General features: G+C 38.2%; 1 protein-coding gene across 2 annotated transcripts in view; it reads right to left on the reverse strand.

Annotated features, from left to right (window-relative positions):
- OCA2 (OCA2 melanosomal transmembrane protein) overlaps positions 1-27529 on the reverse strand; it is a 388170-nt gene that overhangs the window by 105468 nt on the left and 255173 nt on the right. The gene's annotated exons all lie outside the window — the stretch shown is intronic.

Genomic DNA, 27529 nt, shown 5'->3' on the forward strand with positions numbered 1-27529 from the left:
TATATATATATATAGTATATATATATATGTCTTAGAATATTTTAAGACTATATGGGGTGGGTAAGTGTGTTTCAGCAGAGAAGGGAGATATGACCATAGATATAAGGATACTGAAGACTTTCAAGTTATTTCCTAGCAAGATATAAGAATCAGGGGCGCCTGGGTGGCTCAGTGGGTTAAAGCCTCTGCCTTCAGCTCAGGTCATGATCCCAGGGTCCTGGGATTGAGCCCCGCATTGGGCTTTCTGCTCCGTGGAGAGCCTGCATCCTCCTCTCTCTCTGCCTGCCTTTCTGCCTACTTGTGATCTCTCTGTCAAATAAATAAATAAAATATTTTTTAAAAAAAGGAATCACATCCAAATGGATTTACAATTACACTATTCAAAGTTAAATATGGAAAGCTCCCTGATTCATTTGATAAAGCTAATATAATTGTAAAAACCTAATATAGTACAAAAAGAAACACCATGACCAAATTTACCTATGAATATAGGTTCAAAAATTCTGATAAAAAAATTTCAGAAGCAAAGGGCATGTACTAAATAGGACTTATTCCAGAAATACAAAAATTATCTGATATTAGAAAATCTAAAACATGATTCATTGCATAAATGACTTAAAAGGGGAAAATATCATATACTTATATTAACAGATTCACTAATAGTGTGTAATAAAATGCAGTGATAATTGACAATAAAAGTATAACATGATTAAAAACTATTGACAAACTAGCAAAAAAAAACAAAAGCAAAATAAACAGTAAAATGCACAACTTCATTAAAAGCAGGAAAATAAGGATGTTTGCAATAACTGCTCTTTTGGCACACTGTTTTTGGAGATTCTGATAAATAAAATATGAAAATGATATTTTAAAAGCATAAATTCTGAAGAAGAAAAGAAAATCATATTTATGGATGATATGACTATGTTCCTAAGAAAATACAAGAAAACTTAATTTTTAAAAAACATCAGAGAATCAAAAGTATCAGCCAGATTCAAGATAAACACAAAAGATATCAATCAGTTTTTTCAAGGTTGTGAATAGAGAGTAAAAAAAGACATAAAACAGCCAAATTTACAACAACTAAACAAAAGAATAAAATATCAAGGAAAAAGTCCAAAGCCTATATGAAGCCTATTCAAGTCCAAAGCCTATATGAAGAAACAGCAAAACCTTATTAAAGTAAGATAAAATATTTTGTTAAAACAAGACCTGAATAAACAGAGAAATAAATCAAGTTTCCAAAAGTAAGGATGTTCTAATAGTGTAATGTCATTTTTAGTCAGAATCTCAACTTATAATATAAGTAAAATGACCGAAGTCTCTTTGAAAAATGAATGATTCAAAATGTACAATTATTTTTAAAAAGAGTAAGTTGTCTTATAATATTCTTAAATTATTTTAAAACTACCTCTCTCTCTCTCTCTCTCTTTCTCTCTCTCCCTAGGTACTGGCTCTAGGACAGTCAGTCAGATCACCAAAATTGAATGGATAAATCCAACTAGAGAGTGGAACTTATTATATCAAAGGATACATTGTGTCTCCATGGGAAAAGAAAGTTTGTTTACTGTAGGGTGCTCAGGGAAGCAGGCTGGATAAAAGTGAGTGTCTGCCCTTTTGGTAAGGCCAGGAAACCCCAATAGAGAACTATGTTTCTTTAAGATTCTTCCAGGGAACCTTGTGAATAAAAGCATCAGCAGTGTTAGTGCCTGGGGATTTTGATGCTAAGGGGCAAACAGGGACTTCCCCAGTGCCCTTCATATCTCCCATGCACATGGTACATGCCTACTGTTTTGAGTCCCCAAACAGCATCCACTCCCCTCTTCTGGGAGGCGTACCTGCTCCCCCATGGTGAATGTGTTGCCATGGTGACTGGCAACAAGCACTAGGTACACACTGAAAACAGCTTGGAATGGGTACCACAGCCCTTGGTCAAAGTGTTGCACCTAACCTAAGTTAGACCATTTAGAGCCCTTCCCTGAGAATTTTGGAAAGGATGTTAGAGAGAACCTATTTCAGTTCATCTCTGGAGCTGTAGATGGCCATTCCCTAACATATGAAAGAAACTATAGAATCAATCCCCACATTGAATGAGGCAGAGATGAAAGTTGGGGAAAGCTGTCTCCTATTGTCTCTGAAGACACTGCCCATCATAATTGGTAGATTGCTGTCCCATTCTCCCTCTTGCCCAACCTAATTTGATGAAGCCTTCTGTCACCCACAACCAAGAGTGCTGATAAGCAGTGCATCCTCCATTCTTTCTTCTCCTTCTCCCACAGCATCCATGGCTGATTACAAATGCCCACTCCTAAGGTTTTTGCAAGACGTCCCCGCACTGCCCCATCTTTCCAACATCATTAAACACTGCTGATTCCATTTCCAAACTGTATGTCAAACTGCTCCATTTCCCCCACCTTCCCTTCCTAAGGTAAACACCTTGCCCCACAACCCACCCCCCCGCCTCAGCCTCTAACTAGTCTGCTACTACTCTTGACTCCTCCAATCTTTGCTGCTATGAAAAGTGGCCTTTTTCACATAAAAATCATATCACATTGCTTGCTTGTTTAAAGCCCTTCTATATGCTCCCCCCACAGCTGGAATAAACCCAGTCTCTCTCCATTGAGTCTAAGTGGCAAGGTATGCAATCTCTTTAAGGTCTCTCCCTACACCACAGTGATGGTTGCTTGGTTTCCTCAGAGAAGATACACAATTTGCCTTCTTGGAGATATTTCTTATCTCAAAAAATTAGTATTTTTAGCATAGCAGAATTTGTTTACATTAAGGTTAGTTTATGTAGTCTATGCCAGGTTGTATGTATTGCTCCTCACCTGACCAGACTCAAAGCTTACCAGGACCATGGCTGTCTGGTTTACCTGTGCACCACTTGAGCCTACTTCTTGGTAGTTACAAATATGTGTTGAGTGAACAGATGAACATAAATGAACGTTATTTATACAATGATTATTCATGAAATAAGGCTTGATTGAATAGCTGATAAATTCTTTCATTGTCCATAAATACATAATTTTATAATTAATGTGAATCTATGTTAATATAAATGTCTAAATTCATAATCAAAAGTTTTTATTATATTACTTTCCAAAATAGGATATTCTAAGAGGAAAAGTTTAGACCAAACACTTTTTACTTAAAAAATTCAATCAATAAGGGCACCTGAATGGCTCAGATGGTTGAGTGTGTGATCTCTAGGTCCTTGGATTGAGCCCCACATGGGCTTCCAGCTCAGCAGGAAGTCTTTCTCCATCTCCCTCTGCCTCTCCCCTGCTTGTGTGCCTGCTTGTCCTCTCTCTCTCAAATGAATCAATAAAACCTTTTTTTAAAAAATTTAGCCAATAAATGTACTCTCTGTCATGAAAGGATTCATGAGGAATGGACAGCATTTCTGCCATCCATAATCACTGAATGGCACTCCATTGTTAATCCCAGAAAGTTGCCAAATATGCATTTTGTTTGTGGAGACTGTTTTAGAAAATGACAGAAACTGTATTGGACTACTCTGCCCCACCTTACCTTATTTCCCTCTTCCAAGATATTTACTTTTTCATCCTTCTAAGTTTCTTGTGCTTTTTTAAGTCATTGTAAATTATTTTAATTTGCACATTATTTCTGAATTCCATAATGGTTGGAAATAATTCTCTGTCTTTCAATTAATAATATATTGAAAACAAGTTGCATAAATATAATCATTTAGTATACAAATGGTTCTACTTTATTTCTTTTCAGTTGTAGGAAATTTGATCAACGCAAAGACAAAGGGAAATTCTCCATTAGACAACTCATTTTCAGTTTTATATTTTAGAGAATAAAGTTTTAGCATATGAAGAAATACTGGCAGTGAATGGCTTTCTCAGCAAACATCTCATCCCTGCTTTGGTGAACGGTCTATACAACGCTGCACTGTCCTCTGTGAACACCCAGCTGATCACTATCACACAGAGTTTGCCCTTTTCCGAGTGGTGAATAGTTAGTAAGATATTTGATCTCTGTCCCTAGTTCCTGGCATACAGCTCCTAAATCCCCTGGAATTTCATGAATGATAAAGGTGATAGGAGGGTCTTTGTTCTAATGAAGCATCTCTTGGTAGGCCTTTGGATAGCTTCAGGATGGCAGGCAGTCACCAAAAAGACTACAACTTGATTAGAAACTCAGAAATTTCAGCCCCATTTCCCAATCTTCAGGAAGGGAAGGGAAGCTGAAGACCGAGTTAACCACCAATTAATTATGTCCATAATTATGTCCACATAATAAAACTCCCATAATTCTCCCTAAACAACAGGGTTCTTGGAACTACTGGGGTGGTAAACACATCCATGCACTAGGAGGATAGCATTCCCCCACCCTGCAGGAACAGAAGCATCAGTATCGGGGACTCTTCCATTCTTTGCCCTATGTACCTCTTCATCTGACTGTCCATTTGTACCCTTTAAAATAAAATGGCAAATGTAGTTAAAGTGCTTTCCTGAGTTCTGTTGGTGTTGTAGAAAATTACTGAAACCAAAGCGGGAGATTATAGAAACCTCCCAACTTATTAGAAGTGGAGTAACCTGGGGACCTGGTACTTGCAACTGATATCTGAAGTGGGGTCAGCCCTGAAGACTGAGCTCTTAACCTGTGAGTCTGTGCTAACTCCAGATGGTTAGAATTGAATTGAATTATAGGATACCCAGCTGGTGTCAGGGAGTTGGAGAACTGGTTGGTATGAGGACAAAAAAATCATTCACTGGTGGTGGCAGAATTTTGCTGAATCAGCTTCTCTAACCTGTCCTCTCAGTAACCAGTGGCTCCTGGCAAGGGTCAGGAGTGTAGCCACAGTAGAAACAAAGTACTTCACAGTATATTGTGCTAAGAAATACTTGTCCTATATGACTTGACAAGGACAAATTTGTGATCAAATTACTCACCCAATTAAGACAACTACACTTGTATGAGTTCTTAAAAATGATCATAAAGTGGTGACATTGTGGGAGACCTTTCCAATAGTTAGGATTCTTATAGTTATAAGTAATGGAACATCCAAAACAGAATGGCTAAAGCAAAAGGTGAGTTACAAGATATTATATAGCTTAAAGTCTGGGGATTGATAAAATGACATGGCACCTTGCATTTTCCAAATTTGGCTTCACCAATATAGTCTATCCCATATGTTCCTCTTACTATATGAAATGACTACTCCATTAGGAGGGTCCTTTCTCCAAATTTGGGAGGGCCTGTGACATACAATTACAGACTGTTGCCTAGGATACTTTAGTCATTTTAGCCCTTAAGACTTTGGATCTCCATAGTCCAGTCATCAGACAAGTAAGGAAGCAAGCTTCACATGATTATAGTCTCCAGCCTTGGAGTAGACACTGATGATTCTGAGTGGGTCAGAAACAAGCTGGCACTTCCACATCCTGCAAAGATGGTACAGCTAAAGGACAAAATAATTATTCCTGTTGCTTGAAGCCACTACATGTTGGGGTAACTTATGCATCCATAATGACAGGGATAGAGGATGTTATCAAGATCCTTGCTCTGGATCTAGTTCCTCTAGGCTCAGAACACAGATTCAGGCTTCTAATAATGGCATACAACACCTTTAGGATTTCCATATTACCCTCATCTAGTGGATGGAATTTCCTTTCTCAAACAACTCAACAGTTGAGTTGTATGCCATCCTTCAATTTTTCCTTAGTTGCTTTGTATCCCTCCTACCATTCTGGGGCATGCCTTCCTGGAAAGTGCATTAATGAGGGAAGGGTGGTTACTTCAAATCAAAACTTGGCCATTGTTTCCATAAAAATGGAAAGCAAAATCAAAAAATGCTTAGTAGAACCTTTTTTGCACCACCTCTCAGGGCATCCTCTGATTGGATATATTGGGCTCATGTAGCTTTCTTGAACTATTTGGAACTCTTTTATTCTCAAAGATCTCAAATAAACTTCCAGTGCTCTGAACGGTCCAAATCCTGCCTGCTTATAATAGCCATACTCAGCATCACTGCTTTGAAGTGTTAAAGAACATGCTAATCATGGAGGACAAGGGGAGTTAGAGAGGAGAAGGGAGTTGGGGAAAATTGGAAGGGGAAGTGAACCATGAGAGACTATGGACTCTGAAAAACAATCAGAAGGGTTTGAAGCGGTGAGGGGTGGGAGGCTGGGGGAACCAGGTTGTGGATATTAGAGAGGGCACGGATTGCATGGAGCACTGGGTGTGGTGCAAAAACAATGAATACTGTTATGCTGAAAATTAAAAAAAAAAAAAAAGAACATGCTAATCTACTCAACTAATTTCACTCCGATGCTGAAGATTTTATGTCTCAGTGCAAAACCAACAGAGAATATTCCTGTTTGTCTAAGGGTAGGAGAGTGAGGAGTGGGGGTTTTAAATATTCCTTTAGACACAAAAAGGCTCCACCTGCTCAGAGAAGCCTTAGGACCACTTCTGGTCTAAACATAAGAGAGCTACATGAAAATAACCCTTTTTTCTTAGTAAACTTTTTAAGATTTTATTTTATTCTTTCATTGTTTCATTGTTTTTTTATTGTTTCATTGTTTTTCATTGTTCCAAGATTCATTGTTTATGCACCACACCCAGTGCTCCAAGCAATACATACCCTCCTTAATAACACGAGGCTCTCCCATCTCCCACCTCTCTCCCCTCCAAAACCCTGTCTGTTTCTCAGAGTCCACAGTCTCTCAAACTTTGCTCCTCCTCCAATTTACCCCAATTCACTTTTCCATCCTTTTTCCTAATGTCCTCCATGCTATTCCCTATGCTCCACAAGTAAGTGAAACCATATAATTGGCTTTCTCTGCTGGACTTATTTCACACATCATAATCTCCTCCAGGCTCATCTATGTTGATATAAAAGAGGGGTTTTCATCCTTTCTGATGGCTGTGTAATATTCCATTGTGCATATGAACCATATCTTCTTTATCCATTCATCAGTTGAAGGGCATCTTGGCCCTTTCCACAGTTTGGCAATTGTGACCATTGCTGCTGTGACATTGGAGTACATATGGCCCTTCTTCTCACTACATCTGTATCTTTGGGGTAAATATCCAGTAGTGCAATTGCAGGGTCACAGAGTAGCTCTATTTTTAATTTCTTAAGGAAACTCCACACTGCTTTCCAAAGTGGCTGCATCAACTAGCATTCCCACCAACAGTGTAAGAGGTTTCCCCTTTTCCACATCCTCTCCAACATTTTTTGCTTCCTGTCTTGTTAATCTTTGCCATTCTAACTGGAGTAAGGTGGTATCTCAATGTGGTTTTTATTTTAATTTCCCTGATGGCTAATGATGATGAACATTTTTTTATGTGTCTCTTAGTCTTTTGTATTTCTTCTTTGGAGAAGTGTCTGTTCATCTCTTCTACCCATTTTTCTGACTGGATTATCTGTTTTTAGGGTGTTGAGTTTGAGGAGTTGGAGAAGATGAAGCATGAGAGACTGCGGATTCTGAGAAACAAACTGAGGGTTTTGGAGGGGAAGTGGGGAGGGCATGGCTGAGTGTGGTGGTGGGTATTAAGGAGGGCACAAATTATATGGAGCACTGGGTGTGGTGCATAAACAATGAGTCTTGGAACACTGAAAAAATAAAATAAAATTTTAGAAAAATGTTGCTTTTAGAATAATAATTTCTAAATAGGAGGAGTCAATATGGTGGAGAAGTAGCAGGCTGAGACTACTTCAGCTAGCAGGAGATCAGCTAGATAGCTTATCTAAAGATTGCAAACACCCACAAATCCAATGGGAGATCGAAGAGAAGAAGAACAGCAATTCTAGAAACAGAAAATCAACCACTTTCTGAAAGGTAGGACTGGCAGAGAAGTGAATCCAAAGCAATGGGAAGATAGACCGCGAGGGGAGGGACCAGCTCCCAGCAAGCGGAAGAGCAATGGAGCACAAAACCAGGACTTTTAAAAGTCTGTTCCGCTGAGGGACATCGCTCCAGAGGCTAAACTGGGGTGAAGCCCACGCGGGGTCAGCATGGCCTCAGGTCCCGCAGGGTCACAGAAGGATCGGGGTTTTCTGAGTGTCACAGAGCTTACAGGTATTAGAACAGGGAAGCCAGCTACAGAGACAGAACCAAGGAGTTCTGTGAGCTCCCAGCTCAGAGTTACCTTGAACCCGTCTCAGGCTCGATGAGCTTGGACCGTGGCTGTAGGCCAGGAAGACGGGAGTAATTGGGCGCTGTTCTCTGAGGGCGCACTGAGGAGTGGGGACCCAGGCTCTCGGCTCCTCTGGGTCGGAGACCAGGAGGCCGCCATTTTCATTCCCGTCCTCCAGAACCCTACAGAAAGCGCTCAGGGGACAAAAGCTCCCAAAAGCAAACCCAAGCGGATTACTCATCCCAGCCCCTGGTAAGGGCGGTGAAATACCACCTGAGGCAAAGACACTTGAGAATTACTACAATAGGCCTCTCCCCCAGAAGATCAACAAGAAATCCAGCCAGGACCAAGTTCACCTACCAAGGAGTGCAGTTTCAATACCAAGGAGAGCAGCGGAATTCCAGAGGAGGAGAAAGCAAAGCATGGAACTCATGGTTTTCTCCCCATGATTCTTTAGTCTTGCAGGTAATTTAATTTTATCTTCATTTTCAATTTTTTTCTCTTCTTCTGCTAAATTTTTTTTAACTTTTACCCTTTTCATTTTTAACGTTTTTTAAATTAGTTTATCTAATATGTAAATTTTTTATACTTTTTCTTTATTCATTTTCTTTTTTTAATTGTTTCTTTTATTTTCTTTTTTTTCTTTCTGAACTTCTTTTTACCCACTTTCTCTCCCCTCATGATTTGGGATCTCTTCTGATTTGGTTAAAGCATATTTTTCTGGGGTTGTTGCCACCCTTTTAATATTTTACTTGCTCCTTCATATATTCTTATCTGGACAAAATGACAAGAAGGAAAAATTCAACACAAAAAAAAGAACAAGAGGCAGTACCGAACGCTAGAGACCTAATCAACACAGACATTAGTAATATGTCAGATCTAGAGTTCACAATGATGATTCTCAGGATCCTAGCCGGGCTCGAAAAAGGCATGGAAGATATGAGAGAAACACTCTCGGGAGATATAAAAGCCCTTTCTGGAGAAATAAAAGAACTAAAATCTAACCAAGTTGAAATTAAAAAAGCTATTAATGAGGTGCAATCAAAAATGGAGGCTCTCACTGCTAGGATAAATGAGGCAGAAGAAAGAATTAGTGATATAAAAGACCAAATGACAGAGAATAAAGAAGCTGAGCAAAAGAGGGACAAACAGCTACTGGACTACGAGGGCAGAATTCGAGAGATAAGTGATACCATAAGACGAAACAACATTAGAATAATTGGGATTCCAGAAGAAGAAGAAAGAGAGAGGGGAGCAGAAGATATAATGGAGAGAATTATTGGAAAGAATTTCCCCAATATGGCAAAGAGAACAAGCATCAAAATCCGGGAGGTGCAGAGAATCTCCCTCAAAATCAATAAGAATAGGCCCACACCCCATCATCTAATAGTAAAATTTACAAGTCGTAGTGACAGAGAAAATCCTGAAAGCAGCCTGGGAAAAGAAGTCTGTGACATAAAATGGTAAAAATATTAGATTGGCAGCTGACTTATCCACAGAGACCTAGCAGGCCAGAAAGAGCTGGCATGATATATTCAGAGCACTAAACGAGAAAAACAGGCAGCCAAGAATACTATATCCAGCTAGATTATCATTGAAAATAGAAGGAGAGATTAAAAGCTTCCAGGACAAACAAAAACTGAATTTGCAAACACCAGCTCTGCAAGAAATATTGAAAGGGGTCCTCTAAGCAAAGAGAGAGCCTAAAATTAGTAGATCAGAAAGGAATAGATACAATATACAGTAACAGTCACCTTACAGGCAACACGATGGCACTAAATTCATAGCTCTCAATAGCTACCCTGAGTGTTAATGGGCTAAATGCCCCAATCAAAAGACAGAGGGTATTAGAATGGATAAAAAAAAACAAAACCCATCTATATGTTGCCTACAAGAAACTCATTTTAAACCAGAAGACACCACCAGAATAAGAGATGAGGAAGGACACTATATCATATTCAACGATTTGTCCAAGAAGATCTAACAATTTTAATATCTATGCCCCTAACGTGGGAGCAGCCAACTATATAAACCAATTAATAACAAAATCAAAGAAACACACAAACAATAACACAATAATAGTGGGTGACTTTAACACTGCCCTCACTGAAATGGACAGATCATACAAGCAAAAGATCAACAAGGAAATAAAGGCCTTAAATGACACACTGGACCTGATGGACATCACAGATATATTCAGAACATTTCATCCCAAAGCAACATAATACTCATTCTTCTCTAGTGCACATGAAACATTCTCCAGAATAGATCACATCCTCGGTCCTAAATCAGGCCTCAACCAGTATCAAAAGATTGGGATCATTCCCCGCATATTTTCAGACCACAATGCTCTGAAGCTAGAACTCAATCACAAGAGGAAATTTCAAAGAACCTAAATACATGGAGACTAAACAGCATCCTTCTAAAGAAAAGACAACTGACAGAAGGGGAGAAGATATTTGCAAACGACATATCAGATAAAGGGCTACTGTCCAAAATCTATACAGAACTTAAAAAACTCAACACCCAAAGAACAAATAATCCAATCAAGAAATGGACAGAAGACATGAACAGAAATTTCTGCAAAGAAGACATCCAGATGGCCAACAGACACATGAAAACGTGCTCCACATCACTTGGCATCAGGGAAATACAAATCAAAACCACAATGAGATATCACCTCACACCAGCCAGAATGGCTAAAATTAACAAGTCAGGAAATGACAGATGTTGGCGAGGATGCAGAGAAAGGGAAACCCTCCTACACTATTGGGAATGCAAGCTGATGCAACCACTCTGAAAAACAGCATGGAGGTTCCTCAAAATGTTGAAAATAGAACTACCCTATGACCCAGCAATTGCACTACTGGGTATTTACCCTAAAGATACAAATGTAGTGATCTGAAGGGGCATGTACACCTGAATGTTTATAGCAGCAATGTCCACAATAGCCAAACTATGGAAAGAACCTAGATGGCCATCAACAGATGAATGGATCAAGAAGAAGTGGTATATATACACAATGGAATACTATGCAGCCATCAAAAGAAATGAAATCTTGCCATTTGCGATGATGTGAATGGAACTAGAGGGTATCATGCTTAGCAAAATAAGTCAATCAGAGAAAGACAACTATCATATGATCTCCCCGATATGAGGAAGTGGAGATGCAACATGGGGGGTTAAGGGGGTAGGAGAAGAATAAATGAAACAAGATGGGATTGGGAGGGAGACAAACCATAAGTGACTCTTAATCTCACAAAACCAACTGAGGGTTGCTGGGGAAAGGGGGAGTGTGAGAAGGGGGATAGGGCTATGGACATTGGGGAGGGTATGTGCTATGGTGAGTGCTGTGAAGTGTGTAAACCTGGCGATTCACAGACCTGTACCTCTGGTGATCAAAATATATGTTTTTAAAATATTAAAAGAATAATAATAATTTCTAAATAGTTTATTTTCTAGATTTTTTAATCTTTCATTTAATTTAACAGCTTGTTCATTTTCCCCCCAATTTGTTTATTTATTTAAAAAGCATCGCAATAGTTAGTTGTGTCCTTCTAAACATCAAAAGGAAACAAAGGAGAAAATGAAAAAGTTATGTGGAGGCTAGTTTCCACAATAAAATTCATTTTATTGCATCTCCAAATCTAAAGAAATAGTAAAAATCTGCATCATTAACTGATGAAACAACTTTTAGTTGCTGCATGTGTATTGCTTGGTAGTGTTTCATGGAGGGATACCCTATGGAAGTGTGCCCTATGAAGGGGTGCTCCATTGAGGGTTGCCCCATGGAGGGTTGTCCCATGGAGGGGTGTCCCATTGAGACTATGGTCTTGCTCAGTTAGAGAACCCAACCTGAGCATAATCACCGTTCAGAAGATAATCCTCCCCAAAGAGAACAAGATAAAATTCTATTGTACCCCTGCTGTCATCACAGAAGGTCACAAGGGAGAAATGAGTAATACCAATATATTCAGAGGGAAGGCAGGGGACTTCTAGTGGCCAAGGTGACAACAGCCACCAAAATCCAGAACTCTCCATGCAGCTCACAGTAAACTCTATAGAAAAATAATAAGCACAAATAAAACCACATAGACACTGTGCCTCTAATGTAACTAGAAGACAGAGAGCACCATAAACTTTATATTACTTGTCAGCAAAGAAATGAACACTAATTCCCAGCAGAGCTGGCTCTGCCAGTGCCCCAGGTCTTTATAAATTGCTGGAAGAATCAGAAAACTTCATGAAAAAAACAAAGAAGCAATAAAATTTGTAGGGCTGAGTAAGTAACAACAACCATAGAAAGAAACTCCAACCTAAGTGTTAAAATACTGAAAGATAACCCCCTTCAATCAGAGAAAAGACAATGGAAAAAGGATGCAAACATGGAGAGGGTAACAGGTGGCAGCCTTTGCACTCATCCTTGATAGAAGACAGTAGAAAGGAAAGCAGGAGTGCTCATTGGAGTTTGGGAGGGGAAGGGAAAAGGCAGCAAGAGGAGGAAATAATCTTATAAGATTAAAAAAAACAAAATAACAGAAATTGATAGATATCCCTTCACCTTCAAAAATACAAATACAATAAAACCATCCTTTAAAAAACTATTGTCTATGGCACTGATCACAGAGGGTCCTCTTGAAGTATGAATCTTCAAACTGAGCTCAATGGCCAAACCCACCCACGAAAGTCCATGGATGAAAGAAAATTTCACCTATACAAGGCTTTAATAAGAAAACAACAGAACATGAGAATCTAAATACTGAAATTGATAAATATTTCTCCAAAAGGCTAAACATGAACTAGGAAAAAATAACCTGCATTAAAATCTATACTGAATTATATATATTAATTATATATAAATATATATATATTAAATAAGTACATGGAAATCTGGAGGGAAAAAACAGCAGCAAAAGAACATCTTAAATCAAAATATCAAATCAAATATTAAGAACAGAAATATTCAAAACAGAAATATTCAAATGTTAAGAACAGAAATAGGCAAAATCACAAAGAAATAAAATGATAAATCAAAGCGAAAGACCAATTCATGTGGGAAATAAAGATTAAATTATAAAGTGTCCCAGAAAAATACAATCAAATGAAAATTTAATGAGACATTAAAGAAAGAAGAAAAGAAAAGGAGTAAAAATAAAATAAGTAATAACATCAGTCCAGGGGAAAAGAGTTGAAATGGAAGACAAGCCATGAAGATCCAACATGAACAGATCCATGAAATAATGAATATTAACACTTAAAACTGATCCAAGAAAACTTTCTGAAGCTTAAAAAGAAAGAAAGGACTTTATTCTACATGTGACAAGAGCCCATGAGATATTTGAGAAAATTGACATGAACAATCAAATCCAGGGCCTATCTTAGTAAAACTATTACACTTCAAAGATAAATTAAAAGCACTCTGGCCTCAGCTCTTCACATGCTGCTCTTGCGGCTCAGATCCCACCTGCAAGGAGTCCTGGTAGCAAGCATTATCCAAAAGGCAGGCAAAAGCTGGAGGAAGAGGCATAGGCACTGAAACCCCAGGGCCATCTTCTTGTTTTCCCAGAAGAGAAGGTGAAATCCCAGTGAAGGAAGCAACATGAGCAACTTCCTGCATTGACCAGTACAGAAGCAAAACTGGGAAGAGGAGCTCCTGACTTCCTACCTGGTGCTTTTCCTTCCAGCCACATTACTTTTTCTCCAGTGGAGTGAAAATAAAAGTGCTTAAACTGAAAAATTTGCACTATATTGCATCAAATAAAAAACTGTGAAACACTTCATAATCTTCCACTTTAGAAAAAATGCAGAGAGGCTGGGAAGAAAGTAGAGTAGGAGAACCCTAACCTCACCTCCTCCCACAGATGTAACTAGATAACACATCAGTCAGAAAACCATCCAAAAACTGGCAGAACAAACCCCTCTACAACGAATGTAGAGAAGAGGTCCACATCAAAGAGGGTCAGAAGGGCAGAGAAGTGGTGGAGAGCTAAATGGACAGCTGGCTGTCTGCCAGAGGGAAGAAGCCCTGGGCATAGAATAGGAAAAGAAATAGACTATCACACTGGGGCTGCATGGGGAAGATGAATGCCCGTAACAATTGGCTTTGAAAACCAGAAGGGTTGAATTTTATGAGTTCTTAGAACCAGTGGGGCTTAAAAGCTGGAATTTTAAAAACCAACTAGCTGTGCTTCAGGAGACACTGGAGGGTGCTAGGAAATGGAATCCCTGCCCTTAAAGAAACAGCATAATGAACAGCCCACAGAGATACAGAATAGAAGCAGCTGTTTAAAAAACATCTCGGACATAAGGGAGGTAAAGTTAGTTACTCAACTCAGAGCATGTTCTGGAAGGACAGAGACCCTTGAGATACTCTTCCAGGAAAAAAGGAGCCAGTAGGTGCTATTTCCCTATCCCATTCCCCAGCACAAATGCAGGTCACCTGTGGGAACTCGTGCAGCATGTACATTTGCTAACTTGCTTATGTTTCACATACTTCAGCAGATCTGCCCCCTCCAGCCAGGCCAGCATTAGTCATGATATTATAGGCCCCTTCCCCCAGAGGACCAGGCAACCTTGCTAAAACTGCATATTCGGCCCCTGTGCATGTGGATCTACCTCCTCCAACCTGGCTGGCATTGGCCCCAGTCTTCTTATAGAGGACCAGCAGGAAAACCTTCCTAACATTGCATGCCACACATGTGCAGATCTCTTCCCTCTGGTAAACTCTTCCTAGAGCCTATCCAAAACAGTGACACAAACCTAATACTATGCAAGCAGCCCCAACAGGGAACAGAACCACTCCAAAATGATTTCTGCCCCCAGAGAAAGGGAAAGATAAACACACATACAAGTCAGACTGCAATTCCAGCACTGGACTGGGGGCGAATAGCCAGTCTTATTGCAGGCCCTGCCCACCAAAGAAAACTTCTCAGGGCAACACAGGGAAAACATCAAGCAGTTTGGTGCTACTACATCTCTGGCAAACACCTGGGCTGATTCAACTCAAGCTCCTGGTGGCCCCAGACTCTTGCATTAACACCAGAGGAACTGAACACTACCCATATGGGGCAAAAAGAGTTACTGCAGACAACTTGAATGAAGGAAAAAGCAACTCAACCACAATAATAGGATGAATGCAACACACATAGTACATACTCCTGAAGCACCAGGTTCCAGTGAACAAAAATATTGCACTGAAGGGTCTCTTTTATAAGGATAGCACTTTATTTAAAAAAGCATTTATTAACTTTAGCAAGAAAGAGAAAGCATGCAAGCAGGGAGAGGAACAGAGAGTCCCTCAAAGAGACTCAAGCTGACTCCTCACTGAGTGTGGAGCCCAGTGAGGAACTCAATCCCAGGACCCTCAGGTCATGATCTAAACCAAAATCAAGAGTTGGCTGCCCAACCAAATGAGCCACCTGGTGCCCCAGAACAGCACGTACAAGAGCAAGAGGCATAGTTTACTTTCCTGACACATATAAACAGACAAAGAGAGTTTGACAAAATGAGGTGACAGAAAAATATGTCCCAAATGAAAGGACACAACAAAATCACTACAAGAGACCTAAGAGAAATGAAAATAAGTAATATGCCTGATAGGGAACTGAAATGTTGATCATAAATATACACACTGGACTTAAAAAGAGTGTAGAAGACATCAGTGAGACCCTTAACAAAGAGATAAAAAGGAGACATTCAGAGTTGAAGAACACAAACAATGTAATTTAAAATACACTAAATGCAATAAATAGCAGACTAAAGGAAACAGAACAAATCAGTAACCTGGAGGTCAGAAAAGGGAAAGCAACCAAGCTGAGCAGGTGAGAGGGAAAAAAATGTGTAAAATGAGAATAGACTTAAGGACTTGGCAATATCATCATGAGTAATAATATTTGCTCTATAGGGATCCCAGAAGGAGAAGAGAGAGGAAAGGGGAAAGATAATTTATTGGAAGAAATAATAGCTGAAACACATTCTGAATCTGGGAAAGGAAACAGAAATCCAGATGCAGGAGGCACAGAATGCCCCCAACAAAATCAGCCCAAAGAAGTCCCAAGACACCCAGTAATTTTAAAAAGTAGTGATAAAGAAAGAACTTTAAAAGCAGGAGGAAAAAATAAAACAGTTAACTACAAGGAAACCCCATAAATCAATCAGCAGATTTCTCACCAGAAACTTTGCAGGCCAGAAGATAATGACATGATATATTCAAAGTACTGAAAGGGAAAAACCTACAACCACGAATACTCTGTCCAACAAGGCTATCATTCCAAATGGAAAAAGAGATAAAGTTTCCCAGACAAACAAAAGTTAAAGGAGTTCATGACCACTAAACCAGCCCTACAAGATATGTTAAAGGGGACTCTTTGAATAGAAAGGAAAGATCATAGTAAGAGCAACAAAAGTAGAAACACAAAAGCAGAAAAATAAGTATATCTGTAAAGATCAGTGAAAGAACTCACAAAATATGACACCATTTACCTAAAATCTGCCAAGATGAGGAATTCAAAGAATGGGTTCAAACTTAAGTGGCCATCAACTTAATACAGACTTCCATATGCAGAAGACTGCTATATACAAACCTAATAGTAGCAACAAATAAAATACCAGCAATAGATATGCAGAAATAAAGACAAAGGAATCCAAGTATATGACTAAAGAAGGCCAGCTTATTGTGAGAGAAGAGGACAAGAGGAGGAAAAGAGAACTACAAAACTACCATAAAACAATAACAAAATGGCAATAAATACATATCTTTCAAAAACTACTCTGAAAGTAAATGGACTAAACACTCCAATCAAAAACATAGGGTAATGGAAAAAATAAAAAAGCAAGACCCATCTATTTCCTGCCTATAAGAGACTCATTTTAGGGGCGCCTGGGTGGCTCAGTGGTTTGGGCTGCTGCCTTTGGCTCGGGTCGTGGTCTCAGGGTCCTGGGATCAAGCCCCACATCGGGCTCCCTGCTCCACAGGAAGCCTGCTTCCCTCTCTCTCTCTCTCTCTCTCTCTGCCTTCCTCTCTGCCTACTTGTGATCTCTGTCTGTCAAATAAATAAATAAAATCTTTAAAAAAAAAAAAAAAAAAAGAGACTCATTTTAGACCTAAAGACAGTTTGAAAGTGAGAGGATGGAGAAATATTTATCATGAAATGAAAAACAAAAGAAAAGCCAGAGTTGCAATACTTATATCAGACAAAATAGACTTTAAAACAAAGACTGCAACAAAGGAAGGACACTACAGTCCCTCATGGTTCATCTCCCTCTCTGATTTCCCCCTTCATTTCTCCCTTCCTTCTCTTATTGTCTTCCATACTACTCCTTATGTTCCACATATGAATGAAACCATATGATAATTGTCTTTCTCTACTAGAATATGGAATCTGGAAAACAAACCGGGTTTTAGAGATGAGAGGGGTTGGAGGATGGGCTAGCCCAGTGGTTGGTATTAAGGAGGGCATGTATTGCATTGAGCACTAGATGTTATATGCAAATACTGAATCATGGAAGACTACATTAAAAACGAATGAAGTACTATACAGTACTAATAAATAAAAAGGACTCTATGTAATAATAAAGGGGACAATCCAACAAAAAGAAACAATTGTAAATATTTAGATACCCAACATAGGAGCACCCAAATACACAAAGCAGTTAATAAAAAACATAAAATAAGTAATTGATAGTAATACAATAAAAGTAAGGGACTATAACATCTCACTTATATCAACAGACAGATCATCGACACATAAAATCAATAAGGAAACGGTGGTTTTAAATGACACATTGGACCCAAAGGATTTAACAGGTATATTCAGAACATTCCAACCTAAAAAAGCAGAATACACATTCTTTTCAATTGCACATTGAACATTCTCCAGAATATATATCACATATTAGGCCACAAAACAAGTCTCAAAAAATTTAAAAAGATCAAAGTCATACAACACATCTTTTCTGAACACAATGCTATGAAACTAGAAATAAATCACAAGAAAAAACATGGAAAGAGCACATATATATGGAGATTAAATAATATGCTACTAATAAATGAGTGTGTCAAATAAGAAATCAAAGAGGAAATTACAAAATACATGGAGACAAATGAAAATGAAAACACAACAGTCCAAATTTTGGGATGCAGCAAAAGCAGGGAGATTCTAAGAGAGAGCTTGGTGATAGTAAAGAGAGCACATATTGCATGCAGCACTGGATCTGGTGCATAAACAATGAATCTTGGAACACTGAAAAAAAATTAAATTAAATAAGAAAAAAGGGAGTTCCGTGTTGGAAGTTTATCACCATATTGGCTTACCTCAAGAATCAAGAATATTTTCAAACAAACTAAACTTACACCTAAAAGAGCTAGAAAAAGAACAAAAAACAAAACCCCTAAACAGTAGAAAGAAGAAAACAATAAATATTAGAGCAGAAATAAATAAAATAGAAACTAAAAATAATATAGATCAATGAAATCAGGAGCTGATTGTGGGAAATATCAACAAAATTGATAATCCTTTAGCCAGATTCATTTTTTTAAAAAGTGAGAGAGAGGGGACTCAAATAAACAAAATCAGAAATGAAAGAGGGAAAATAATAATTGACATCACAGAAATATAGAGGATTATTGGAGAATACTATGAAAAATTATACACAAATTAAACAACCTAGAAGAAATGGATAAATTCCTAGAAATATATGACTTTCCAAAACCAAGCCAAGAATAAATAGAAAATTTGAACAGACTGATTACCAGCAATTAAATTGAGTCAGTAATGAAAAACCCCCACGAAAAAACCTCCAGGACCGGACAGCGTCACAGGTGAATTCTACCAAACATTTAAATGAGAGCCAGTTTTATGTCTTCACTGGAGAAGTGTGTGTTCATGTCTTCTGCCCATTTTTTGACATGATTATCTGTTTTTTAGGTGTTGAGTTTGAGAAGTTCTTTATAGATCCTAGATATAAGCCCTTTGTCTATAGTGTCATTTGTGAATATCTTCTCCAATTCCATGGGTTGCTTCTTTGTTTTTTTTTGACTGTTTCCTCTGCTGTGCAGAAGCTTTTTATCTTAATGAAGTCTCAAAAGTTCATTTTCACTTTTGTTTCCTTTGCCTATGGAGACATATCTTGAAAGAAGTTACTATGGCCAATGTCACTTCTGATAGGTTCCTGGATTCTGATATATGACTGTCTCACATTAAAGTCTTTCATCCATTTTGAGTTTATCTTTGTGTATGGTGTGAGAGAATGATCGAGTTTCATTCCTCTATACATACCTGTCCAATTTTCCCAGCACCATTTATTGAAGATAATGCCTTTTTTCCACTGGATATTTTTTCCTGCTTTGTCAAATATTATTTGACCATAGAGGTGAGGGTCCATATCTGGGCTCTCTACTCTGTTCCACTGGTATGTGTGTCTGTCTTTGTGCCAGTAGCGTTCTGTCTTGGTGATCACAGCTTTGTAATAAAGCTTGAAATCAGGCAATGTGATGCCCAACATGATGCGTTGTTTCTCCTTTTCAACAATTCCTTGATGATTCAGGGTCTTGTCTGCCTCCATACAAATTTTAGGATTGTCTGTTCCACCACTTTGAAAAATGCCACTAGTGTTTTGATCGGGATGGCATTGAAAGTATAGATTAAAAAGGAGAGTTAATACCTATTTTTTTAATACCTACATTTTATAAACTATTCAAAAAAAAAAAAACAGAAGAGGAAAGCAAACTTCCAAATTCATTCTAGGAGTCCAGGATTAATTTGATACCAAAACCAGATTAAGACACTAGAAAGAAAGAGAACTACTATCCTCAACAAAATACTAGCAAACTGAATACAACAATACATTACAAAAAATTATTCACCATGATCAAGTAGGATTTATCACTGAGTTACAAGGGTGGTTAATATTCACAAATCAATGTGCTACATCACAACGTGGTCATGACAGTAAGAGAAAGAATTTTTAAAAATATGATCATTTCAATAGAAACAGAAAAAAACATTTGAAAAAGTAAAAAAAAAAAATCTATTCATGAAAAAAGACTTCAAAAATGTAGGTACAGAAGAAAATTACCTCAACATTTTAAAGGCCATCCATGAAGAAACCCCCGTGAACATCATCCTCAATAAGAAAAAAATAAGCACTTTCCTCCTAAGGTCAGGAAAAAGACAAAGATATCCACTCTTACCACTTTTATTCAACATAGTACTCGAAGTCCTAGCCACAACAATCAGACAAGAATAAAAGCATCCATGTGTCTGATAGCCATTTGTATGTCTTCATTGGAGAAGTGTCTGTTCATATCTTCTGCCCATTTTTTAATATGATTGTCTGTTTTGTGTGTGTTGAGTTTGAGAAGTTCTTTATAGATCCTGGATATCAACTTTTTTTGTCTGTACTGTCATTTTACGAATATCTTATCCCATTCTGTGGGTTGCCTCTTTGTTTTCTTGACTGTTTCCTTTGCTGTGCAGAAGCTTTTGATCTTGATGAAGTCCCAAAAGTTCATCTTTGCTTTTGTTTCCTTTGCATTTGGAGACATATCTTGAAAGAAGTTGCTGTGGCTGATATCGAAGAGGTTACTGCCTATGTTCTCCTCTAGGATTCTGATGGATTCCTGCCTCACGTTGAGGTCTTTTATACGTTTTGAGTTTATCTTTGTGCATGGTCTAAGAGAATGGTCGAGTTTCATTCTTCTACATATAGCTGTCCAGTTTTCCCAGCACCATTTATTGAAGAGACTGTCTTTTTTCCACTGTATATATTTTCCTGTTTTGTCAAAGATTATTTGCCCATAGAGTTGAGGGTCCATATCTGGGCTCTATACTCTGTTCCACTGGTCTATGTGTCTGTTTTTATGCTAGTACCATGCTGTCTTGGTGATCACAGCTTTGTAGTAAAGCTTGAAATCAGGTAACATGATGCCCCCAGTTTTATTTTTGTTTTCAACATTTCCTTAGCGATTTGGGGTCTCTTCTGGTTCTATGCAAATTTTTGGATTATTTGCTCCAGCTCTTTGAAAAATACCAGTGGAATTTTGATCAGAATGGCATTAAAAGTATAGACTGCTCTAGGCAATATAGACATCTTAACAATGTTTATTTTTCCGATCCAAGAGCATGGAATGGTCTTCCATTTTTTTGTGTCTCCAATTTCTTTCTGAGTGTTCTGTAGTGCCTCGAGTACAGTTCCTTTACCTCTTTGGAAAAAATGTTCATCATCAGTAGCCATCAGGGAGATTAAAATTAAAACCACATTGAGATACCACCTTACACCAGTTAGAATGGCCAAAATTAGCAAGACAGGAAACAACATGTGTTGGAGAGGATGTGGAGAAAGGGGAACCCTCTTACACTGTTGGTGGGAATGCAAGTTGGGGCAGCCGCTTTGGAAAACAGTGTGGAGAGTCCTCAAGAAATTAAAAATAGAGCTTCCCTATGGCCCTGCAATTGCACTCCTGCGTATTTACCCCAAAGATACAGATGTTGTGAAAAGAAGGGCCATCTGTACCCCAATGTTTAGAACAACAATGGCCATGGTCGCCAAACTGTGGAAAGAACCAAGATGCCCTTCAATGGACAAATGGATAAGGAAGATATGGTCCATATACACTATGGAGTATTATGCCTCCATCAGAAAGGATGAATACCCAACTTTTGCAGCAACGTGGACAGGACTGGAAGAGATTATGCTGTGTGAAATAAGTCAAGCAGAGGGAGTCAATTATCACATGGTTTCACTTATTTGTGGAGCATAACAAATAACATGGAAGACATAGGGAGATGGAGAGGAGAAGGAAGTTAAGGGAAATTGGAAGGGGAGATGAGCCATGAGAGACTATGGACTCTGAAAAACAATCTGAGGGTTTTGAAGGGGCGGGGTGTTGGAGGTTGGGGCAACCAGGTGGTGGGTATTGGAGAGGGCATGGATTGCATGAAGCACTGGGTGTGGTGCAAAAGCAATGAACACTGTTATGCTGAAAAGAAATTTTTTTAAAAAGTTAAAAAAATAAAAATTTTTTAAAAAAAGAATAAAAGTATCCACACTGGTAAGGAAGAAGTAAAACTTTCACTGTTTGCAAATGACACAATACTCTTATATACAGAAAACCCTAAAAACACTCTACCAAAATCTTTCTAGCACTGATAAATGAATTCAGTGAAGTCATAGGATATGAAATCAATGTACAGAAATCTCTTGCATTTCTATACACTAATAGTAAGGCCCCAGAAAGAGAAATTAAGAAAATAATCATGTATAATTGCACCAAAAAATAAAAATACCTAGGAATAAATTTAACCAAGGAGGTGAAAGACATGTACTCTGAAAACTGTAAAACACTGATGAAAAAAAACTAAAGAGGACAATTGGAAAGACAGACATTCCATGCTCATGGATTGGAGAACACATGGATTGTTAAAATGTCCATACTATCCAAAGCAATCTTCAGATTTAATGGAATCCCTATCAAAATACCACTATCATTTTTCACAGAGCTAGAACAAAAAATCCTAAAATTTATATGGAAACACAAAAGAACCTGAAAAGCCAAAGCATTCTTAAAAAAAAAAAAAAGCTGAAGGTATTAATTCCAAATTTCAAGTTATATTATAAAACTGAAGTAACAAAAATAGTATGGCACTTAAAGGAACATAGTAGAAAGCCCAGAAGCAAACCTTAGGTTATACAGTCAGTTAATTAATCAATGAAGGAGGCAAGAACATCTACATCCAAAAAATGAAACTGAACCACTTTTTTTACACCATCACAAAAAAACACCTCAAAATGTGTTTAAGTCCTAAATGTGAAAACCATAACCATAAAAATCCTAGAAGAAAGCGCAGGCAGTAATTTCTCTGACATCAGCAGTAACAATTTTTTCTACATATGTCTCCTAAAGCAAAGGAAGCAAAAGCAAAAATAAGCTATTGGGACTACATCAAAATAAAAGTTTCAGCACAACAAAGGAAACAATCAACAAAACTAAAAGACAACGTACTGAATGGCAAATGATATATCTAATAAAGCATTAGTATCCAAAATATAAAAAGAACTTATAAAACTCAACACGTAAAAAACAAACAATCCAATTAAAAATGGGCAGAAGACACGAATAGACATTTTTCCAAAGACCTACAGATAGCCAACAGACACATGAAAAAATGCTCAACATCACTCATCATCAGGGAAATTCAAATCAAAACCACAATGAGATATCACCTCATCCTTGTCAGAATGGCTAAAATTAAAACACACACACACACACACATACAGAAACAAGTGTTGATGAGGATGCAGAGAAAAAGGAACCCTTATGTACTGTTGGTGAGAATGAGAAGTGGTGCAGCCTTTATGGAAGACAGCAGAGAATGAGAAGTGGTGCAGCCTCTGTGGAAGACAGTATGGAGAGTTCTCAAAGAATTAAAAATAGAACAACCATATGCTATAGTAATCATGCTACTAAATATTTACCCAAAGAATATAAGAACACTAATTCAAAAGGATATATGTACCCCTATGTTTATTGCAGCATTATTTACAATAGTCACAAACAGAAGTGGCCTAAATGTCCATTAATGGATGGATAAAAAAGATGTGGTATGTATACAGATGATGATGATGAATATATAGGTAGACAGATAATTGATAGATATAATGAAATATTGTTCTGCCATAAAGAAAGAATGTCTTATTATTTGCAATGACATGAATGGATCTAGGGAGTATAATGCTTACTGAAATAAGTCAGTCAGAGAAAGACAAATACCATATGATTTCACTCATCTATGGAATTTAAAAAACAAAACAAATTAACATAGGGAAAAAAGAGACAAGAAACTACGTAGAGTAAACTGATGGCTACTGGATGAGAGGTGAGTGGCGGGATATGAGTGAAATAGGTATTTGGGATTAAAGAGTACTTATCATGATGAGCACTGAGTAATGTATAGAACTATTAAAATCACTGCATTGTACACCTGAAATTAATAATACTCCATGTTAACTGTAATGGAATTAAAATGAAAAACTTAACTAAAAAAATTCACTTAACCCACAATTGTATGTCAGGAAATTTGTCATTGGTGAGCAAGAATGAAACAGTTTTATCTACGAAGATATTCAAAACAGAATCGGTAACAAAGAATAGAAAGCGACCAACATGACCAACAAAGGTAAAATAGTGATATATCTACATGTTGTAAGCATAAATATATTCTATTTTGAAAGAATAACTAGTGGCCTGGTAAAATGTTCACAATATATTATGAAAAATGAAAGGTAAGACACAATGAGATTAAAATTTTTGTTAACCAGTATATATGTATCATGAGAGGTATGTAAAATGTAAGAAAACACAACAAATTTTTATCAGTGGTTATTTCTTGGTAGCAAAATTATGAGTTGATTTTATATTTTATTCTTTTACTTTCAAATATTCCTTTGAATATATATTTATATAGTCAGAAAAATAGTATTTTTGATTTTTTTTTAAATAAAATGGGAAGTCAACATTTTGCACTGTGTATCGCAGGAAGCCACCTTTTTTGAAAGAAATTTTGAAATGGGGTAGATTAAAGTCAATTCAGTGCATTTGCAACTGCAAACTAAGAATTTTATGCAAATAAGGGCTGAATATTTAGATGACCATCTTTTTAATGATTTTATTTATTTGACAGAGAGAGAGAGCAGGGACAAGCAGGGGGAGCAGCAGGGAGAGGGAGAGGCAGACTCCACACTGAGCAGAGAGCCCAACCTGGGACTCAATTTAGGGACCCTTAACCAACCAATGACCATATTTCATGACCAAACTGCTCTGATTTGTAAACAGCAATGACCTGAGAAGAATGATCAGAGGTGGAACCAGACAAAAATAAGACATGGCTTTTGAACATTACTAACCAGAGAGACATTTTTCCTTCATCTATGAAGGTGGATGCAATTCTTAAGGCCACTAGCTAAGGAGGTTTTAGAAAAGATAACTGGCAGTCTTGCTCCAGTCTTTCTGAGGTCCCCAACTTCCTAGCTTTCACCACTGTAACTCTGCACACAAGGTGCTCATATAGAATAGAAATACAAGGCCTATTGGATAAGTTCAGTGTGCACAATATTTTACCCACTGGAGCTGAACCCTGAGCCCTGTGCATAATCTGAGTAACTGCACACAAACTCTTTCAGTCAGGCAGAAGTCCTGATGATGATGATGATGATGATGATGGTGATGATTAGTTTTTCGGGGGTAAAATTTAGTGACTCATCAGTGCTCATTACATCAAATGTTCTCCTTAATGCCCATCACCCAATTACCCCATCCCCCCACCTACCTCCCATCCAGCAACCCTCAGTTTCTTTCCTATAATTAATAGTCCCTTTATGATTTGCCTCCCTCTCTATTTTCCTGTTATTTTATTTTTTCTTCCCTTCCCCTATGATCATCTGTTTTGTTTCTTAAATTCCACATATGAATGAATTCATATGGTATTTATTTTTCTCTGACTGACTTATTTCACTTAGCATCATACCTTCTAGTTCCATCCCCATTCTTGCAAATGGCAAGATTTCATTCTTTCACATGGCTGAGTAATATTCCATTGTATATACACACCACCTCTCATCCATTCATCTGTTGTGGACTTCCAGGCTTTTTCCATATTCCTGATTATTATGTCAAAGTTACACTGGAGAAAATATCAGACTAGCATGTACTGTTGCACTAAAAACCTTCTAATCTTTTATGAAATTACTACAGTCCTCTGAAGCCTACTTGTGAGACCAACCAGTATTTTTAAATGGCCATGAGAGTCCCTATGGTTGAGTCCAGGTAGGGCTGTCAGCAGGTAGAAGGCTAGTGTATCATATGCTTGGCTGACCAAAGAAAATAAGACCAGGGGCATGTGAATGACAGCCTTCCAGGTCTACAGAAATTGGGAATCCAGTCCAAATAAAAAGCCCTGGAATTTGGGGGTGCAAGTCTATATCTCCCATTGCTGCCCCTTTCAGGGCACTTGTCTCTGAAAGCTGTTGTTGTTGTTTTGGTTTTTTTAGCTGTGCTCCAGTGAAGAACCATCACTGATTACAGCAAAAATAAGATGATGAGGTGAGTTACACTGCTAAGGCCACTGATGTATTTGCTATAGTAAAAGTTGTTTTCATTAAGAAAACTCTTGTTGAACTGATCGGATTATGCCTTTTATGCTTGGCAGAGACTGATGACATCTAAACACTAAGAAGTGGTCAATTGCTAAGTTTCAGATTTTGTCTCTTAGCTGTGGGGGAAGCAATGTGTCAGAGTTCTGCTGAGAGACGTATGTTCAAGTGTCCCCTTGGCTCCCTGCCCAGTCTTGTCCCTCCATCCCATGCCCAAGTCTTCCAGGAGTGTTGATTAATAAATGTTAGTGTCCCATAAAAATTGTCAAAATTGTCAAGAATTGGGGCACCTGGGTGGCTCAGTGGGTTAAAGCCTCTGCCTTTGGCTCAGGTCATGATCCCAGGCTCCTGGGATCGAGCCCCGCATCAGGTTCTCTGCTCAGCAGGGAGCCTGCTTCCCTCTCTCTCTCTGCCCTGCTTGTGATCTCTGTTAAATAAATAAATAAATAATCTTTTTTAAAAAATTGTCAAGAATTATTAGCCACTCATGAACAACACAAATGGTCAGTATTTAAGTCTTCCAAAATTCAGTGTTATATGTAGAGGCTGATGTTGATTCTTACCTGGGTATGACAGTTGGGGTTTTCTACCAAGCTCAGCCCAGCCAAGTAGTGCCCTGCCAAAGCCCAAGGTCACAGCCTCCACAGGCTGCAGGTCACTCTGCCTCTCAGGCAGAGCTGCTGTTCCAATCTTAAGCAGGACTGGTTCTGAGAATCATTGCTGTGCATACATGAGCTGTGAGTTTACAGTCCAAGAACTTTAACGAAAATCTTGTTCAACACCAAATGAATGTCAGTTTATTTTAGCAGCACTGTTTTATGGGGACCCTCAATGTTCATTCTGCCCATTCATCTGCCTCCATGGAGCCACATGAAAACAGGCATGCTGGGAGCCAGGACCCCAACAAGGGCCCTGTTTCTTTGGAGCAGCTTCTCCTTTGCAGGAGCAAGCACTGGCCACTCTTCCCCATGCTGGACTCCATCTCTGTACTGCCCTCCTGATAGGTGCCCACTCATGTCCTTTCAAGTGCAGACTTTTTCATTGGTCAGTCTGGTAGGAGGTCTTCAGACTCTCATTAAGCATCCCAGTCATATATAGTCAAGTCACAAATCTCTGTTAGAATTTTCAAGAGAACAACATAAAACACCCAGCAAGCCTAAAACTATTTCTTGACCCCTAGTCTCAATCTGAATTATTCAGAATATCTGAATCATGCTCTGTGTTATGAAGCTAATCCCAGTAATAAATTTTTAATTTATTTAGCTAA

Source organism: Mustela putorius, unplaced genomic scaffold, assembly GCF_011764305.1.
Source record: "Mustela putorius furo isolate JIRA1106 unplaced genomic scaffold, ASM1176430v1.1 tig00003972_pilon_pilon_pilon, whole genome shotgun sequence".
In the NCBI taxonomy this organism is placed as follows: Eukaryota; Metazoa; Chordata; class Mammalia; order Carnivora; family Mustelidae; genus Mustela; species Mustela putorius.